The sequence below is a fragment of the Panulirus ornatus genome, chromosome 9 (genome assembly GCF_036320965.1).
Source record: "Panulirus ornatus isolate Po-2019 chromosome 9, ASM3632096v1, whole genome shotgun sequence".
Taxonomy (NCBI): Eukaryota; Metazoa; Arthropoda; class Malacostraca; order Decapoda; family Palinuridae; genus Panulirus; species Panulirus ornatus.
In genome coordinates this window covers 36,102,306-36,122,925 of record NC_092232.1, presented here as the reverse complement: position 1 = coordinate 36,122,925, position 20,620 = coordinate 36,102,306, and the positions used below count along the sequence as shown (strand labels likewise).

The window sequence follows — 20,620 nt, the reverse complement described above, 5'->3', positions numbered from 1 at the left end:
ACCCCCAGTATAGTACATATCACCCCCCAGTATAGTACATATCACCCCCCAGTATAGTACATATCACCCCCAGTATAGTACATATCACCCCCAGTATAGTACATATCACCCCCCAGTATAGTACATATCACCCCCCAGTATAGTACATATCACCCCCAGTATAGTACATATCACCCCCCAGTATAGTACATATCACCCCCAGTATAGTACATATCACCCCCCAGTATAGTACATATCACCCCCCCCAGTATAGTACATATCACCCCCAGTATAGTACATATCACCACCCCAGTATAGTACATATCACCCCCCAGTATAGTACATATCACCCCCCAGTATAGTACATATCACCCCCCAGTATAGTACATATCAACACCCCAGTATAGTACATATCACCCCCAGTATAGTACATATCACCCCCAGTATAGTACATATCACCCCCAGTATAGTACATATCACCCCCCCAGTATAGTACATATCACCCCCAGTATAGTACATATCACCCCCCAGTATAGTACATATCACCCCCAGTATAGTACATATCACCCCCAGTATAGTACATATCACCCCCCAGTATAGTACATATCACCCCCCAGTATAGTACATATCACCCTTAGTACATATCACCCCCAGTATAGTACATATCACCCCCCAGTATAGTACATATCACCCCCAGTATAGTACATATCACCCCCAGTATAGTACATATCACCCCCAGTATAGTACATATCACCCCCAGTATAGTACATATCACCCCCAGTATAGTACATATCACCCCCCAGTATAGTACATATCACCCCCCAGTATAGTACATATCACCCCCAGTATAGTACATATCACCCCCAGTATAGTACATATCACCCCCAGTATAGTACATATCACCCCCAGTATAGTACATATCACCCCCAGTATAGTACATATCACCCCCAGTATAGTACATATCACCCCCAGTATAGTACATATCACCCCCAGTATAGTACATATCACCCCCAGTATAGTACATATCACCCCCAGTATAGTACATATCACCCCCAGTATAGTACATATCACCCCCAGTATAGTACATATCACCCCCCAGTATAGTACATATCACCCCCCAGTATAGTACATATCACCCCCAGTATAGTACATATCACCCCCAGTATAGTACATATCACCCCCCAGTATAGTACATATCACCCCCAGTATAGTACATATCACCCCCAGTATAGTACATATCACCCCCCAGTATAGTACATATCACCCCCAGTATAGTACATATCACCCCCCAGTATAGTACATATCACCCCCAGTATAGTACATATCACCCCCCAGTATAGTACATATCACCCCCCAGTATAGTACATATCACCCCCCAGTATAGTACATATCACCCCCAGTATAGTACATATCACCCCCCAGTATAGTACATATCACCCCCAGTATAGTACATATCACCCCCAGTATAGTACATATCACCCCCAGTATAGTACATATCACCCCCCAGTATAGTACATATCACCCCCAGTATAGTACATATCACCCCCAGTATAGTACATATCACCCCCAGTATAGTACATATCACCCCCCAGTATAGTACATATCACCCCCAGTATAGTACATATCACCCCCAGTATAGTACATATCACCCCCAGTATAGTACATATCACCCCCCAGTATAGTACATATCACCCCCCAGTATAGTACATATCACCCCCCAGTATAGTACATATCACCCCCAGTATAGTACATATCACCCCCCAGTATAGTACATATCACCCCCAGTATAGTACATATCACCCCCCAGTATAGTACATATCACCCCCAGTATAGTACATATCACCCCCAGTATAGTACATATCACCCCCAGTATAGTACATATCACCCCCCAGTATAGTACATATCACCCCCAGTATAGTACATATCACCCCCCAGTATAGTACATATCACCCCCAGTATAGTACATATCACCCCCCAGTATAGTACATATCACCCCCCAGTATAGTACATATCACCCCCAGTATAGTACATATCACCCCCAGTATAGTACATATCACCCCCCAGTATAGTACATATCACCCCCAGTATAGTACATATCACCCCCAGTATAGTACATATCACCCCCAGTATAGTACATATCACCCCCAGTATAGTACATATCACCCCCCAGTATAGTACATATCACCCCCCAGTATAGTACATATCACCCCCCCAGTATAGTACATATCACCCCCAGTATAGTACATATCACCCCCAGTATAGTACATATCACCCCCCAGTATAGTACATATCACCCCAGTATAGTACATATCACCCCCCAGTATAGTACATATCACCCCCCAGTATAGTACATATCACCCCCAGTATAGTACATATCACCCCCAGTATAGTACATATCACCCCCAGTATAGTACAATATCACCCCCCAGTATAGTACATATCACCCCCAGTATAGTATATATCACCCCCCAGTATAGTACATATCACCCCCAGTATAGTACATATCACCACCCCCAGTATAGTAATATCACCCCCAGTATAGTACATATCACCCCCAGTATAGTACATATCACCCCCCAGTATAGTACATATCACCCCCAGTATAGTACATATCACCCCCAGTATAGTACATATCACCCCAGATGTACATATCACACCCAGTATAGTACATATCACCCCCAGTATAGTACATATCACCCCAGTATAGTACATATCACCCCCCAGTATAGTACATATCACCCCCAGTATAGTACATATCACCCCCAGTATAGTACATATCACCCCCAGTATAGTACATATCACCCCCAGTATAGTACATATCACCCCCAGTATAGTACATATCACCCCCCCAGTATAGTACATATCACCCCCAGTATAGTACATATCACCCCCCAGTATAGTACATATCACCACCCCCAGTATAGTACATATCACCCCCAGTATAGTACATATCACCCCCAGTATAGTACATATCACCCCCAGTATAGTACATATCACCCCCCCAGTATAGTACATATCACCCTCCTCCCAATATAGTGCACATCACCCTCTCTGTAGTCAATATAACCAGTGATAGTGGACATCTTATAATATTAGTGTGACTGTGGAAAACGTATCATAGATACAGACCTGCATATAGTGCTACACACACACACACACACACACACACACACACACACACACACATACACACACACACACACACACACACACACACACACGAGGGAGGGAGGGAGGGATCAGAAAATGTTCCAAGACCATGTCAAGGAAGACGTGGAACCCACATACACACACAGACTGGGGGTAGATGGTGCAGATGTTACACTAGCTGGTGTAGACTGTTACACTAGCTGGTGTAAACTGTTACACCAGCTGGTATAGACAGTTATACTAGCTGTAGTGGTCTTACACCAGCTATAGTAGTCATACACCAGCTGTAGTAGTCATACACCAGCTGTAGTAGTCATACAGCAGCTGTAGTAGTCTTACACCAGCTGTAGTAGTCATACACCAGCTGTACTAGCCATACAGCAGCTGTAGTAGTCATACACCAGCTGTAGTAGTCATACACCAGCTGTAGTAGTCATACAGCAGCTGTAGTAGTCATACACCAGCTGTAGTAGTCATACACCAGCTGTAGTAGTCATACACCAGCTGTAGTAGTCATACACCAGCTGTAGTAGTCATACACCAGCTGTAGTAGTCATACACCAGCTGTAGTAGTCATACACCAGTTGTAGTAGTCATACACCAGCTGTAGTAGTCATACACCAGTTGTAGTAGTCATACACCAGTTGTAGTAGTCATACACCAGCTGCAGTAGTCATACACCAGCTGTAGTAGTCATACACCAGCTGTACTAGCCATACACCAGCTGTAGTAGTCTTACACCAGCTGTAGTAGTCATACACCAGCTGTACTAGCCATACACCAGCTGTAGTAGTCATGCACCAGCTGTAGTAGTCATACACCAGCTGTAGTAGTCATACAGCAGCTGTAGTAGTCATACACCAGCTGTAGTAGTCATACAGCAGCTGTAGTAGTCATACACCAGCTGTAGTAGTCATACACCAGTTGTAGTAGTCATACACCAGCTGTAGTAGTCATACACCAGCTGTAGTAGTCATACACCAGCTGTAGTAGTCATACACCAGCTGTAGTAGTCATACACCAGCTGTACTAGCCATACACCAGCTGTAGTAGTCTTACACCAGCTGTAGTAGTCATACACCAGCTGTACTAGCCATACACCAGCTGTAGTAGTCTTACACCAGCTGTACTAGCCATACACCAGCTGTAGTAGTCATACACCAGCTGTACTAGCCATACACCAGCTGTAGTAGTCATACACCAGCTGTACTAGCCATACACCAGCTGTAGTAGTCATACACCAGCTGTACTAGCCATACACCAGCTGAAGTAGTCATACACCAGCTGTAGTAGTGTTACACCAGCTGTAGTAGTGTTACGTACACCATCTGGTACAAGAGCGTATTGAAGATATCTCACAACCTCATGTCTTGTTTATCTCTCATCATCATGAGTTGTGCCCTCATGATCTCATGATTCCATCAGAACAGTTGTCAGCTGCATTCTTTCCTTCATTCTTTCCTTCATTCTTTCCTTCATTCTTTCCTTCATTCTTTCCTTCATTCTTTTCTTCATTATGTCATTCTTTCCTTCATTAGTTCTTTCTTTCCCTCATTCTTTCCTTTATCCTTTCACCCATTCTTTCCTTCATTGTTTCCTTCATTCTTTCCTTAATTTTTCCCTCATTATTTCCTTCATTGTTTCCTTCATTCTTTCCTTCATTCTTTCCTTCATTCTTGATTTATTTATTTCCTTTTTTCTAATCTCTCGTTCCTGTCCCACCCACCTCATCATTTTCATTCTTTATCTTCGTATACTTCTCTTTCTTCTATCATTATCCCTGGTTCTCCTATGTCACTTTTTTCCAAATTCTTCTTTCTCCTCCTCCTCCTCCCGCCCCTCGTAAGTGTCGCTTCTCTCGTCTCGCTCGCACTTGACTGTCAAGATAAGGTGGTGATGAGGCGACCGAACGCCGCCCGAGACAGACTTAACCAAGAATTATGTCGCTTTGGAAAGGTTGACTGCGTTGTAGTCTTCTGTCTTTGTCAGGCTTAGATATATATATATATATATGTTGGGAAGGATCACAATTTTGCGCGTGATCAAGATATTCCTATGAGTCCACGGGGATAAATGAAACACGATAAGTTCCCAAGTGCACTTTCGTGTAATAATCACATCATCAGGGGAGACACAAGAGAGAAATATAAGTCAGTTGATATACATCGAAGAGACGAAGCTAGGACGCTCGTTGTATGTTTGGACGATCACATGTTTACCAAATGGCGTCCTAGCTTCGTCTCTTCGATGTATATCAACTGACTTATATTTCTCTCTTGTGTCTCCCCTGATGATGTGATTATTACACGAAAGTGCACTTGGGAACTTATCGTGTTTCATTTTCCCCGTGGACTCATAGGAACATATATGTATGTATATATATATATATATATATATATATATATATATATATATATATATATATATATATATATATATATATATATATGTGTGTGTGTGTGTGTGTGTGTGTGTGCGCGCGAATATAGTGCATATGAACACTCATTACATGCAAACCTTCAACAGCCAGGATCGAACCCGGGTCCCCTGCGTAGCAGGCGGGGACGCTACCGCTAGACAGTGGTCCCGGGTTCGATCTTGGCTGTTGACAGGTTTGTGTTCGAGATAACATGAGATGATAAGAATTATTATCCGGGTCACTTTCCAGGCGACATGTCAAGTTACCTTGTAAGAATTTCATGTAACATGACCTGACGTGATAGAAACCCTTGCAAGGCCTCACGTCAAAGTGACTGGGTCAAATAACATGACCTGTGATGACTTAGGCTTGTTCTGTAATTACTAATCAGATTACATGACCCCGTAATGGTTAGGTCAGATTACATGACCCGTAATGGTTAGGTCAGATTACATGACCCGTAATTAGTAACCCGGATTACATAAACGGTAATGACTATGTCTTATTAAGTTTCTTGTAATTACTTTACCACATTATATGACCCCAAATGGGTAGGTCAGATTACATTTGACCTATAATGACTCGATCAGATTATAATGTTTGCTTATCTGAGGTCACGTATGAATCGGTCGAATTTTGGGATGTCATTATCTTGCCCATGAGGGTAGACCTATTGATCTAGTAATGGTACATCACTTAGAAATTACTTTAATGCGATTATGTTAGAGAGTATGAATAACATAATGACATATCTAACTACGATCTATTCCCATCTATTGATTTATGTTGAGCATTATCTTCACTTTACATATACAGAATATTGTACACAAGTGTGTCAGTGTTTTTAAAGGCATTAGTGACGGAATCCCCAACAGTGGCAGATGGTTGTCTTTGCTTAGAAACAAAGAAGCAGAAATTAGTATCATTGTTGACGTCATATATTTATATTATTTTCATATTTGATCGCCGTTTCTTGAGTTAGCAAGGTAGCGGCAGGAAACAGACGAAGAAAAACACAACCACTCACATACATGTATGCATATACATATAACGCACATACATGTACATATACATATATAAACATACATATACAAGCATGTACATATATATATATATATATATATATATATATATATATATATATATATATATATATATATATATATCTTTCTTTCTCTTTCAAACTATTCGCCATCACATGTACATATTCATATTTCCTCGCCTTCATCTCTACTCGACGCCACCTCGCCCCACAGGAAACAACACGAATGCATGATGGAAAAGAAAAAAGGATAACATACATTCTCTTCTTCTCCCTCATACCCGATCGCCGCCCCCTTCGTCAGCGAGGTAGCGCCAGGAAACAGATGAAAAAGGCCACATCCACTCACACTCATTCTCTAGCTGTCATGTGTAATGCACCGAAACCACAGCTCCCTGTCCACATCTTGGCCAGACAGACCTTTCCATGGTTTACCCCAGACGTTTCGCATGCCCTGGTTAAGTCCAGTGACAGCACGTCGACCCCGGTAAACCACATTGTTCCAATTCACTCTATTCCGTGCACGCCTTTCACCCTCCTGTATGTTCAGGCCCCGATCGCTCGAAATCTTTTTCACTCCATCTTTCCGCCACCAATTTGATCTCCCGCTTCTTCTTGTTCCCTCCACCTCTGACACATGTATCCTCTTTGTCAACCTTTCCAAGCTCATTCACGCCATATGTCCGAACCATTTCAACAAACTCTCTTCTGCTCTCTCAACTACACTCTTTTTATTACCATACGTCTCTTTTGCCATTTCATTACTTACTCGATCAAACCACCTCACACCACATATTGTCCTCAAACATCTCATTTCCAACATCCGACATCCTCCGTGCAACCCTAACTGTAGCCAATGCCTCGCAACCATATAATATTTCTGGAATTATTATTCTTTCAAACATCAATTTTTGCCATCTGAGGTAAAGTTCCGTGGTTCCACTCCCAGATATCTAAAACGCCTATATTCCTCCAATTTTTCTCCATTCAAACTTACATCCCAAGTAACTTGGTCCTCAACCCTACTGAACCTAATAACCTTGCTCTTATTCACATTTACTCTCAATTTTCTCATTTCACAAACACTTCCAAACTCGGTAACCAACTTCTGCAGTTTCTCATTTCACATACACTTCCAAACTCGGTAACCAACTTCTGCAGTTTCTCATTTGAATTAGCCTCTAGTGCTGTATCATCGGCGAACAATAGTTGACTCACTTCCCAGGCCCTCTCATCCCAAACAGACTGCAGTACTGGCCTCTCTCTCTCTCTCCATGACTCTTGCATTTACTTCCCTCACCACCACATCCATAAACAACTTAGCTTCACTGGGAACCATTCACTTTCCTCTCTTCCTACTCGTACATATGCCTCACACCCTAGTTAAGAACTTTTCACCGCTTCTAGCTGCTTACCTCCTACACCACATATTCTTAAGACCTTCCACAAAGCATTCTCCAGATCCATAAATCCACATAGAAATCTATCTGTTTTCCTGTGTATTTCTCACATGCATTCTTCAAAGTAAACACCTGAACCACACATCCTCAAACTCTTCTGAAACCACACTGCTTCTCCCCAATCTCATGCTCTGTACGTGCTTTCACCCTTTCAATTAATACCCTTCCTTACAATTTACCAGGTATACTTAACAAACCTATGCCTTTGTAGTTTAAACGCTCACCTTCATCCCCTTTGCCTTTATACAGTGGCACTATGCATGCATTCCGCCAATCCTCAGGCACTTTGCCATGATCCATACATACAATGAATATCCTTACCAGCCAGTCAACAGCACAGTCACCCCCTTTCTTAATAAATTAAACTGCAGTACCATCCAATCGCGCCGCCTTGCCGGCTTTCATCTTCCTCAAGACTGTCATCACCTCTTCTCTCTTCACCAAACCACTCAACCATGACTCTCTCACTTCGTATACCACCCCGACCAAGACACCCTACATCTGCTACTTTATCATCAAACACATTCAACAATCCTCGCTCCATCTCCTCTCCCGTCAACACGATCTGTTTTCACCTCACCTTTTGCCCTCTTCACCGATGTTCCCAATTGTTATCTTGTCTTTCGCACAGTATTTACCTCTCTCTAAATATCTTTTTATTTCCCCTAAAGTTTAAGGATACTCTCTCACCTCAACTCACCTCTTTACCTCCTACCGCTGTCTCCTATACATCTCCTAATCATTTGCACTCTGTCCTGGTAAGTGCCGTCCAGACTCCTCCCTTTTCTCTTCTCACAAGCAACTTTACTTCTTCATCCCACCACTCACTACCCCTTCTAATCTGCCCATCTCCCATCTTTCTCATGCCACATGCATCTCTTGCACTTGTCATCACTGATTCCCTAAATACCTCTCATTCCTCATCCACTCCCCTTATTTCATTTGTTCTCACGCTTTGCTATTCTACACTCAATCTCTCCAGGTACTTCCTCACACAAGTTTTCTTTGCAAGCTACTCTCACCACTCTCTTCTCCCCGACATTGTCTCCTCTCTTTCGGAAACCTTACAAATCTTCACCCTCGCCTCCACAAAATAATGATCAGACATTCACCCAGCTGCCCCTACCAGCACATTTACATCCAAACGTCTCTCTTTTGCGCGCCTATCAGTTAATACTTAATTTGATAATGACATTTGACCATCTCTCATACTCGCATATACTTATGTTTATATCTCTTTTTAAACCAGTTATTTCCAATCACCAGTCTTTTTTCAGCACGCAAGTCCACAAGCTCTTCACTATTTCCATTCATAACACTGAATACCCCATACGCACCAATTACACCCTGAAATGCCACATTACTTACCTTCGCATTCAAATCACCCATCACTAATACCCGGTCTCGTGCATCAAAACTGCTGACACACTCACTCGGCTGCTTCCAAAGCACTTACCTCTCATGATCTTTCTTCTCATGCCCAGGTGTATAAGCACCAATAATCACCCATATCTCTCCATCCACTTTCAGTTTTACCCATATCAATCTAGAATTTATGTCCTTACACTCTATCACTTACTTCCACAACTCCTGCTTCAGGAGTAGTGCTATTCTTTCCTTAGCTCTTGTCCTCTCACCAACCCCTGACTTTACTCGCAGATATTTCCAAACGATTTTTCCCCTTTACCCTTGAGCTTCGTTTCACTCAGAGTCAAAACATGCAGGTTTCTTTCCTCAAACGTACTTGCCTATCTTTTCTTTCTTCTCATCTTGGTTACATCCACACACATTTAGACACCCCAATCTGAGCCTTCGAGGAGGATGAGCACTCCTCGCGTGACTCCTTCTTCTGTTTCCTCTTTTAGAAAGTTAGAATACAAGGAGGGGAGGATTTCCAGCCCCCCGCTCCTGCTCCCTTTAGTCGCCTTCTACGACACGAGGGGAATGCGTAGGTAGAATTCTTCCCCCCCCCCCCCTCAAGGATATATATATATATATATATATATATATATATATATATATATATATATATATATATATATATATATATAATGGTAGTTAACTGTCCCCCCTCATCTGCTTAATGGCGACCAGACAGCCTCTGACGTTGTGAGAGAGAGCGAGAGCAGAACACGTAATTAACCTGTCATTAAGAGGTAATAATTCCTTCACCACCACCGTGGTGGATGGCATGCCACAGTGTGGTGAGGGCTCCCACCTGCCTGGCTGCACGGTGTGAGGTGGGTGTGTACCACTGACTCACCTGTGTGGAGGAGGAGTGTGATGACGGGGTGGTGCCGCTACTGCTGGTGCTGCTGGTGTTGCTGCTGGCGCTGGGCTCGGGCCTCAAGGTGATGCGGTCCACGGCCGCCATGTTGGCCTTCTCCCCACCTGGCTACATGGGATCACGTGACTCGTAGGGGAGGTAACCGTGGGGAGAGAGAGAGAGAGAGATAAGGGAGGGGGTGAAGGTGGGAAGAGGACAAGGGGGGAGAGACAGATAGATAGATGGTAAATGAGGAGTAAGTTGGGGAGAGTAAGAGGATGAGGATACACGCCCGTTAAAAGAGGGGTATAGAATGAAAAGAAGATGATTGGGGAGAGAGAGAGAGAGAGAGAGAGAGAGAGAGAGAGAGAGAGAGAGAGAGAGAGGTTGATAAAGAGCGAGACGAAGTTGTTTACAGGACGAACAGATGTGGAGCAAGAGTCATGAGATGGGACGAAACGCAACGAGAATAAACAAGGGAAATGAGAGAAAGAGAGACAGAGAGACAGAGAAAAGAAGATACAGAAAACGGAAGAGAAGTGGGAAGACGAGGGAAGAACGCGGGATACCTTAACAAAGAAGAATAACTTAATGAAGAGAAGACGAATCCACGGAGGAGAGGAACACAGGGCAACAGCTCATGGTTAGATACTGGAAGATGTATGATGGTTGACACGAAGAGAAGGAGGGTTAATGTAGAGGGCAGGAGAGAGAAGGTTAGAAGATAGCGAGATGAATGGGATGGAAATAAACACTATTCCAGGACTGAGTTAGGTACTGTCTGGCCATCATCGTATTTTCATCTTTAATTTTCCTCTATCTTGCTGTATTTTCCTCCTTATTACGGTGTATTTCCTCCTTATTACCGTGTATTTTCCTCCTTATTACCGTGTATTTTCCTTCGTATTACCGTGTATTTTCCTTCTTATTACCGTGTATTTTCCTCCTTATTATGGTGTATTTTCCTCCTTATTACCGTGTATTATCCTCCTTATTACACTGTATTTTCCTCCTTATTACGGTGTATTTTCCTCCTTATTACGATCCTTTCTGTGTCCATACCACTAGTGAGTCATCATTGTCATGTTGAGTTCCATGGTCTTATTTTCTGGTCAATATTCTGTGGAAATAAAAAGTGATTTGTGATTTTCTGTATTTTCAACACATCCACTGACACTGTCCCAGCAGTGGGCCCTCACTGTCCCAGTAGTGGGCCCTCACACCTGGTCCATCACTGTCCCTGTAGTGGGCCCTCACACCTGGTCCATCACTGTCCCTGTAGTGGCCCCTCACACCTGGTCCATCACTGTCCCAGTAGCTGGCCCTCACACCTGGTCCATCACTGTCCCAGTAGCGGGCCCTCACACCTGCTCCATCACTGTGGACCCGCCCACTTGAGAACCTGAAACACAGAGATACAGAATATCATTTGTTGTTCTGAGAAACACACATCATGCAACACACTTGTGTTTCTGTTAACATATATCTTAGAAAATATGTTAACTCTAGATATTCATAATATATATATATATATATATATATATATATATATATATATATATATATATATATATATATATATATATATATATATATATATATAGGAGAGATGGCCAGAGAGCGTTATTGGATTACGTGTTAATTGATAGGCGCGCGAAAGAGAGACTTTTGGATGTTAATGTGCTGAGAGTTGCAACTGGAGGGATGTCTGATCATTATCTTGTGGAGGCGAAGGTGAAGATTTTTAGAGGTTTTCAGAAAAGATGAGAGAATGTTGGGGTGAAAAGAGTGGTGAGAGTAAGTGAGCTTGGGAAGGAGACTTGCGTGAGGAAGTACCAGGAGAGACTGAGTACAGAATGGAAAAAGGTGAGAACAAAGGAGGTAAGGGGAGTGGGAAAGGAATGGGATGTATTTAGGGAAGCAGTGATGGCTTGCGCAAAAGATGCTTGTGGCATGAGAAGCGTGGGAGGTGGGTTGATTAGAAAGGGTAGTGAGTGGTGGGATGAAGAAGTAAGAGTATTAGTGAAAGAGAAGAGAGAGGCATTTGGACGATTTTTGCAGGGAAAAAATGCAAATGACTGGGAGATGTATAAAAGAAAGAGGCAGGAGGTCAAGAGAAAGGTGCAAGAGGTGAAAAAGAGGGCAAATGAGAGTTGGGGTGAGAGAGTATCATTAAATTTTAGGGAGAATAAAAAGATGTTCTGGAAGGAGGTAAATAAAGTGCGTAAGACAAGGGAGCAAATGGGAACTTCAGTGAAGGGGGCTAATGGGGAGGTGATAACAAGTAGTGGTGATGTGAGAAGGAGATGGAGTGAGTATTTTGAAGGTTTGTTGAATGTTTTTGATGATAGAGTGGCAGATGTAGGGTGTTTTGGTCGAGGTGGTGTGCAAAGAGAGAGGGTTAGGGAAAATGATTTGTTAAACAGAGAAGAGGTAGTAAAAGCTTTACGGAAGATGAAAGCCGGCAAGGCAGCAGGTTTGGATGGTATTGCAGTGGAATTTATTAAAAAAGGAGGTGACTGTATTGTTAACTGGTTGGTAAGGTTATCTAATGTATGTATTATTCATGGTGAGGTGCCTAAGGATTGGCGAAATGCTTGCATAGTGCCATTGTACAAAGGCAAAGGGGATAAGAGTGAATGCTCAAATTACAGAGGTATAGGTTTGTTGAGTATTCCTGGTAAATTATATGGGAGGGTATTGATTGAGAGGGTGAAGGCATGTACAGAGCATCAGATTGTGGAAGAGCAGTGTGGTTTCAGAAGTGGTAGAGGATGTGTGGATCAGGTGTTTGATTTGAAGAATGTATATGAGAAATACTTAGAAAAGCAAATGGATTTGTATGTAGCATTTATGGATCTGGAGAAGGCATGTGATAGAGTTGATAGAGATGCTCTGTGGAAGGTATTAAGAATATATTGTGTGGGAGGCAAGTTGTTAGAAGCAGTGAAAAGTTTTTATCAAGGATGTAAGGCATGTGTACGTGTAGGAAGAGAGGAAAGTGATTGGTTCTCAGTGAATGTAGGTTTGCGGCAGGAGTGTGTGATGTCTCCATGGTTGTTTAATTTGTTTATGGATGGGGCTGTTAGGGAGGTGAATGCAAGAGTTTTGGAAAGAGGGGCAAGTATGCAGTCTGTTGTGGATGAGAGAGCTTGGGAAGTGAGTCAGTTGTTGTTCGCTGATGATACAGCGCTGGTGGCTGATTCATGTGAGAAACTGCAGAAGGTGGTGACTGAGTTTGGTAAAGTGTGTGAAAGAAGAAAGTTAAGAGTAAATGTGAATAAGAGCAAGGTTATTAGGTATAGTAGGGTTGAGGGTCAAGTCAACTGGGAGGTAAGTTTTAATAGAGAAAAACTGGAGGAAGTGAAGTGTTTTAGATATATGAGAGTGGATCTGGCGGCGGATGGAACCATGGAAGAGGAAGTGGATCATTGGTGGGGAAGGGGGCGAAAGTTCTGGGAGCCTTGAAGAATGTATGGAAGTCGAGAACATTATCTCGGAAAGCAAAAATGGGTATGTTTGAAGGAATAGTGGTTCCAACAATGTTGTATGGTTGCGAGGCGTGGACTATGGATAGAGTTGTGCGCAGGAGGATGGATGTGCTGGAAATGAGATGTTTGAGGACAATGTGTGGTGTGAGGTGGTTTGATCGAGTAAGTAACGTAAGGTTAAGAGAGATGTGTGGAAATAAAAAGAGCGTGGTTGAGAGAGCAGAAGAGGGTGTTTTGAAATGGTTTGGTCACATGGAGAGAATGAGTGAGGAAAGATTGACCAAGAGGATATATGTGTCGGAGGTGGAGGGAACGAGGAGAAGAGGGAGACCAAATTGGAGGTGGAAAGATGGAGTGAAAAAGATTTTGTGTGATCGGGGCCTGAACATGCAGGAGGGTGAAAGGAGGGCAAAGAATAAAGTGAATTGGATCGATGTGGTATACCGGGGTTGACGTGCTGTCAGTGGATTGAATCAAGGCATGTGTATGGGGGTTGGTTGGGCCATTTCTTTCGTCTGTTTCCTTGCGCTACCTCGCAAACGCGGGAGACAGCGACAAATCAAAAAAAAAAAAAAATATATATATATATATATATATATATATATATATATATATATATATTATATATATATATATATATATATATATATATATATATATATATATATATTGTGTGTGTGTGTGTGTGTGTGTGTGTGTGTGTGAAATCGCACTTCAGTAAGAGTTCATACAAATTTTATTTAACATGTAATTTTTCTATAGATGTGGCACATGTTTCATCACAACTGAGTCCCGGCGTCCAGCACCAATCTTTCTGGGCAAACCACTGTCCACTTTGTCTGGTCATAACCGTTGTAAGGGAGGGTGATTAAGGGGGGTCAGGTGGTGGGGGTTGACCTGGGTAGCTGGTTGTGTCTTGAACAACTTTTTTATGTTTTCATGTTGTGTCAATTATTTCATTAATGATTTAGTTAATGCCAGAATAGGTTTTAGGTTTTAAAGTTGCATGAGGACACATTTAATGTTCTTTGTATTAGCAATTAAGACATTTAATGACGTTACGTGTAACATAATCAGCAGAGGCGTATAACTGGATTGTTAAGGTCTACAGTGTGATGACGTGTTCATGACAAGTATTTAGCGATCGCATTTTTGTGGTCCTCTCTGCGTACTGCGTGACGGTGCCTATAACATCTCTCCGTTACATGTGTATATATGTATATGTATATGTCTATGTATGTATATATAGGTATACGGTGAAATGTATAGGTATATCTATGTGCGTGTGTGGACGTGTATGTATATACATGTGTATATGGGTTGTGTTGGGCCATTCTTTCGTCGTTTCCTTGCGCTACCTCGCTAAAGCGGGAGACAGCGACAAAGTATAATGATAATGTATATATATATATATATATATATATATATATATATATATATATATATATATATATATATATATATATATATATGCCTTGCATTTGACGGCGTAAACACTTCCAATTGTTGCATGCTTTGGCCTACATTTGATTAAGGTTTTACTGATAGTGTTATTGTACTGGAAAGCAACATTACAAGCATTGTTTTTTAGAACATGTCTTAGATTAGCTAAGTTTGGGGAAGAGAGCAACACTAAACACTTAGATCTATCATCATTTGTCACATTTTGGTTACTAGATGCATAACATGTCTTCTAGCTTTCCAGTAAGCCTTGTTCACAAACCACTTAGGATAACATAACTGCTTAAAGATATGTCTTATATGACTACATTCATCTACCTGACTTGTGGGATCACATATCCGTAATCCTCTTAAAAACATAGACATAATTACAGCCATGTTTACAGAAGATTCATGTACTGAGAAATAATGATTATAACTCAAGAGTTTTTAGGTTTCCATACCATAGAAAAAGACATCATTAAGCCATATTCCGAAGACAGTGTTTAGTATGAGGGCCAAGGTAATTTCCCATCCCTCAAAAAAGTCGTCACTGTAACCCCTACAGTACAGTAGACATGGTTTATATAGCCAATCTATACTGTGTTATTGTATGAAGAATCTGGAAAAGTGTCCACAATCAGTGTTTCGTCTTGCTCGATTACGTCTTCGAAACAGCAGCTTAAAATAGATGGTTTGGGGGGTGACCACATATGATCCTTAAAAGAATTTTAATAAGATATATATATATATATATATATATATATATATATATATATATATATATATATATATATATATATATATATATATATATATATATATATATATATATATATATATATATATATATATATATATATATATATATTTTTTTTTTTTTTTTTTTTTTTTTGCTTTGTCGCTGTCTCCCGCGTTTGCGAGGTAGCGCAAGGAAACAGACGAAAGAAATGGCCCAACCCACCCCCATACACATGTATATACATACGTCCACACACGCAAATATACATACCTACACAGCTTTCCATGGTTTACCCCAGACGCTTCACATGCCCTGATTCAATCCACTGACAGCACGTCAACCCCGGTATACCACATCGATCCAATTCACTCTATTCCTTGCTCTCCTTTCACCCTCCTGCATGTTCAGGCCCCGATCACACAAAATCTTTTTCACTCCATCTTTCCACCTCCAATTTGGTCTCCCACTTCTCCTCGTTCCCTCCACCTCCGACACATATATCCTCTTGGTCAATCTTTCCTCACTCATTCTCTCCATGTGCCCAAACCATTTCAAAACACCCTCTTCTGCTCTCTCAACCACGCTCTTTTTATTTCCACACATCTCTCTCACCCTTACGTTACTTACTCGTTCAAACCACCTCACACCACACACTGTCCTCAAACATCTCATTTGCAGCACATCCATCCTCCTGCGCACAACTCTATCCATAGCCCACGCCTCGCAACCATACAACATTGTTGGAACCACTATTCCTTCAAACATACCCATTTTTGCTTTCCGAGATAATGTTCTCGACTTCCACACATTCTTCAAGGCTCCCAGGATTTTCGCCCCCTCCCCCACCCTATGATCCACTTCCGCTTCCATGGTTCCATCCGCTGCCAGATCCACTCCCAGATATCTAAAACACTTCACTTCCTCCAGTTTTTCTCCATTCAAACTTACCTCCCAGTTGACTTGACCCTCAAGCCTACTGTACCTAATAACCTTGCTCTTATTCACATTTACTCTTAACTTTCTTCTTTCACACACTTTACCAAACTCAGTCACCAGCTCCTGCAGTTTCTCACATGAATCAGCCACCAGCGCTGTATCATCAGCGAACAACAACTGACTCACTTCCCAAGCTCTCTCATCCCCAACAGATTTCATACTTGCCCCTCTTTCCAAAACTCTTGCATTCACCTCCCTAACAACCCTATCCATAAACAAATTAAACAACCATGGAGACATCACACACCCCTGCCGCAATCCTACATTCACTGAGAACCAATCACTTTCCTCTCTTCCTACACGTACACATGCCTTACATCCTCGATAAAAACTTTTCACTGCTTTTAACAACTTGCTTCGCACACCATATATTCTTAATACCTTCCACAGAGCATCTCTATCAACTCTATCATATTCCTTCTCCAGATCCATAAATGCTACATACAAATCCATTTGCTTTTCTAAGTATTTCTCACATACATTCTTCAAAGCAAACACCTGATCCACACATCCTCTACCACTTCTGAAACCACACTGCTCTTCCCCAATCTGATGTTCTGTACATGCCTTCACCCTCTAAATCAATACCCTCCCATATAATTTACCAGGAATACTCAACAAACTTATACCTCTGTTATTTGAGCACTCACTCTTATCCCCTTTGCCTTTGTACAATGGCACTATGCAGGCATTCCGCCAATCCTCAGGCACCTCACCATGAATTATACATACATTAAATAACCTTACCAACCAGTCAATAATACAGTCACCCCCTTTTTTAATAAATTCCACTGCAATACCATACAAACCTGCGGCCTTGCCGGTTTTCATCTTCCGCAAAGCTTTTACTACCTCTTCTCTGTTTACCAAATCATTTTCCCTAACCCTCTCACTTTGCACACCACTTCGACCAAAACACCCTATATCTGCCACTCTATCATCAAACACATTCAACAAACCTTCAAAATACTCACTCCATCTCCTTCTCACATCACCACTACTTGTTATCACCTCCCCATTTGCGCCCTTCACTGAAGTTCCCATTTGCTCCCTTGTCTTACGCACTTTATTTACCTCCTTCCAGAACATCTTTTTATTCTCCCTGAAATTTAATGATACTCTCTCACCCCAACTCTCATTTGCCCTCTTTTTCACCTCTTGCACCTTTCTCTTGACCTCCTGTCTCTTTCTTTTATACACCTCCCACTCAATTGCATTTTTTCCCTGAAAAAATCGTGCAAATGCCTCTCTCTTCTCTTTCACTAATAATCTTACTTCTTCATCCCACCACTCACTACCCTTTCTAATCAACCCACCTCCCACTCTTCTCATGCCACAAGCATCTTTTGCGCAATCCATCACTGATTCCCTAAATACATCCCATTCCTCCCCCACTCCCCTTACTTCCATTGTTCTCACCTTTTTCCATTCTGTACTCAGTCTCTCCTGGTACTTCCTCACACAAGTCTCCTTCCCAAGCTCACTTACTCTCACCACCCTCTTCACCCCAACATTCACTCTTCTTTTCTGAAAACCCATACAAATCTTCACCTTAGCCTCCACAAGATAATGATCAGACATCCCTCCAGTTGCACCTCTCAGCACATTAACATCTAAAAGTCTCTCTTTCGCGCGCCTGTCAATTAACACGTAATCCAATAACGCTCTATGGCCATCTCTCCTACTTACATACGTATACTTATGTATATCTCGCTTTTTAAACCAGGTATTCCCAATCACCAGTCCTTTTTCAGCACATAAATCTACAAGCTCTTCACCATTTCCATTTACAACACTGAACACCCCATGTATACCAATTATTCCCTCAACTGCCACATTACTCACCTTTGCATTCAAATCACCCATCACTATAACCCGGTCTCGTGCATCAAAACCACTAACACACTCATTCAGCTGCTCCCAAAACACTTGCCTCTCATGATCTTTCTTCTCATGCCCAGGTGCATATGCACCAATAATCACCCATCTCTCTCCATCAACTTTCAGTTTTACCCATATTAATCGAGAATTTACTTTCTTACATTCTATCACATACTCCCACAACTCCTGTTTCAGGAGTACTGCTACTCCTTCCCTTGCTCTTGTCCTCTCACTAACCCCTGACTTTACTTCCAAGACATTCCCAAACCACTCTTCCCCTTTACCCTTGAGCTTCGTTTCACTCAGAGCCAAAACATCCAGGTTCCTTTCCTCAAACATACTACCTATCTCTCCTTTTTTCACATCTTGGTTACATCCACACACATTCAGACACCCCAGTCTGAGCCTTCGAGGAGGATGAGCACTCCCCACGTGACTCCTTCTTCTGTTTCCCATTTTAGAAAGTTAAAAAAATAGAAGAAGGGGAGGATTTCTGGGATATATATATATATATATATATATATATATATATATATATATATATATATATATATATATATATATATTATCCCTGGGGATAGGGGAGAAAGAATACTTCCCACGTATTCCCTGCGTGTCGTAGAAGGCGACTAAAAGGGGAGGGAGCGGGGGGCTGGAAATCCTCCCCTCTCGTTTTTTTTTAATTTTCCAAAAGAAGGAACAGAGAATTGGGCCAGGTGAGGGTATTCCCTCAAAGGCCCAGTCCTCTGTTCTTAACGCTACCTCGCTAATGCGGGAAATGGCGAATAGTTTGAAAGAAAAGAAAGAATATATATATATATATATATATATATATATATATATATATATATATATATATATATATATATATATATATATGGGAAAGCAGTTGAAGCGTTTTGTACGAAGGATGATTACATGACTCTGAAGTTTCAGATCACTCGCCTGAATAATGAAGGAATACAGCTGGGTTTGTGTTAATTGTTGCGAGATGAAGAAAAATTACCGATAATGATATGAAAGCGAGAAAATGTAGCGAACACAATGTCAGCCATCTTGTGACGGGAGACATGAGAAATGGGCTACAGATATTCGACCACAACAGTTACGATAATTCCGGCTTACAATAGTGATAATGTTACTCATCATAGCCCATAAGAGGGCTTAGATAATTAAGATCTTAAATGATGTATGAAATTAGAGTACATTGAAGCATGTGCTATGTACAGTACATGTGTACAGAGTTTCAGGTCAATGGGCCGAAAAATGGAGAAACGAGGGTGTGTTATTGGTGAGGAGGAAGAAAATGTTATAAAAACAATATGTCTTCCTGTCTCTTGATGGCGACATAATATACATAAATAAAGCAGACGACAGTTATAAAGAAAACGAATATAACAAAGTGACACGTAAATCAGAAAACGGGAATAGACCAAATATATAGAAAAGGAACACAGTACGAAAATTGTGATCAGGTATGATAACAAATGGTAAGTACAACAAGGACATTACAGGTGAACGAAACTTAGAAAAACTAATTTTCAAAACAAAGAAAACAAAAACAATAGACAACGAAACAACAACAGACAAAGAAAGAAAACGCGTTAACCGAAGAAATGATCACAAGTGACCAGGAAATATAGAAAACGTGGTGTGTGCGGCCAAGCTGGCAGCTAGCGCTACTCCCTCCGCCACCATGATGGAAAGGAGAAAACGGAAGTTGTGAAAGAAAAGATTAGAAAACGTAGTCACCA

The 20,620-nt window shown here is 41.6% G+C and overlaps 1 protein-coding gene across 3 annotated transcripts in view; it reads right to left on the bottom strand.

Moving 5' to 3' along the window:
* The window catches only part of LOC139750337 (uncharacterized), a 650,672-nt gene that overhangs the window by 537,868 nt on the left and 92,184 nt on the right, over positions 1-20,620 (bottom strand). For 2 of the 3 annotated variants that reach the window (XM_071665016.1, XM_071665018.1), the window contains exon 2: positions 10,314-11,718. The gene's annotated coding sequence lies outside the window, so the exon portion shown is untranslated. The remainder of the gene's footprint in view (positions 1-10,313; positions 11,719-20,620) is intronic. The other variant, XM_071665017.1, reaches the window with a different exon arrangement.